We start from the raw sequence: 1,038 nt of genomic DNA, 5'->3' as shown, positions 1-1,038 counted from the left end.
AACTAACTTGCATTAGGGTTTTTTGTGTTTTTTTTTAATGTTTTTATTGATTTTAGAGAGGAACAGATAGAAATGTCAGTTGACTCATTCATGCCCTTTACTGGTGATCAGGTCCCAAAACTAGGCATGTGCCATGACCTGGAATCAAACAGGTGACCTCTTGGTGCATGGGGTGATGCTCAAGCCACAACTGAGCCACACTGTCCAGGCACATTAGTTTTCTTTTTCCCCTCCAGTGGGTTAAAGTATTCATTTCAAAAATGATTGAATTAGTATGCTTTTAATTTTAGATTTTTCCCTCTTTCCCATTCTTGTTTTAATTTTTAAAAAATGTAGATTGTTAACATTTTTTCAGAGTCAAAACTATGTAATAAGATGTACTCCATGAAATATTCCCCCTTTTAAAAAGCCTTTCTGTTACTTCTACAGGTAACCAGCTTTATTGTTTTCTATGTTATCCTACCTATGCATTCTTTTTGTAACCATAAACAGATATGTGTTTCCTTATTTCCATTTCTTATACACAAGTAACATACTAAATATGCTCTTTTGTACCTTGTAAAGAGTTTAAGACATTTGGCACTTCATCCATAATTAAAGATTTTGGAAACCTACTGTAGGCAAATGGGAACATTTTTTGTATTGTGCATTTCATGAAAGAAGTGAACAACCACATGGCAGGCACGGCAAGTATGCCGTTAGACTTCAGGAAACATTGGAACTAGATAGCTGAATGTCTTCAGTACTGTAGTTACCTCTTGGTCTTGCTTATCTCTTGTATTGACTACATTTTGTTTCAGTTTTGTGCTTTCTCACTAAAATCGTAAATATGCTGTCAACAATATTTGAATTTTATCAGCATCCATCACTTTCCCCATTCCTGATTTTTTTTTTTTAATCTTCACCCTAGGATATTTTTCCATTGATTTTTAGAGAGAGTGGAAGAGAGAGGGAAAGACAGAGAGAAATATCGATGAGAGAGAAACACATCAATTGGTTGCCTCCTGCATGAGCCCCAACCAGGGCCTGGGCCAGCGA

This window comes from Myotis davidii, unplaced genomic scaffold (genome assembly GCF_000327345.1).
Source record: "Myotis davidii unplaced genomic scaffold, ASM32734v1 scaffold247, whole genome shotgun sequence".
Taxonomy (NCBI): domain Eukaryota; kingdom Metazoa; phylum Chordata; class Mammalia; order Chiroptera; family Vespertilionidae; genus Myotis; species Myotis davidii.
The sequence above is the reverse complement of the archived record's forward strand: the minus strand, read 5'-3'. Positions refer to the sequence as shown.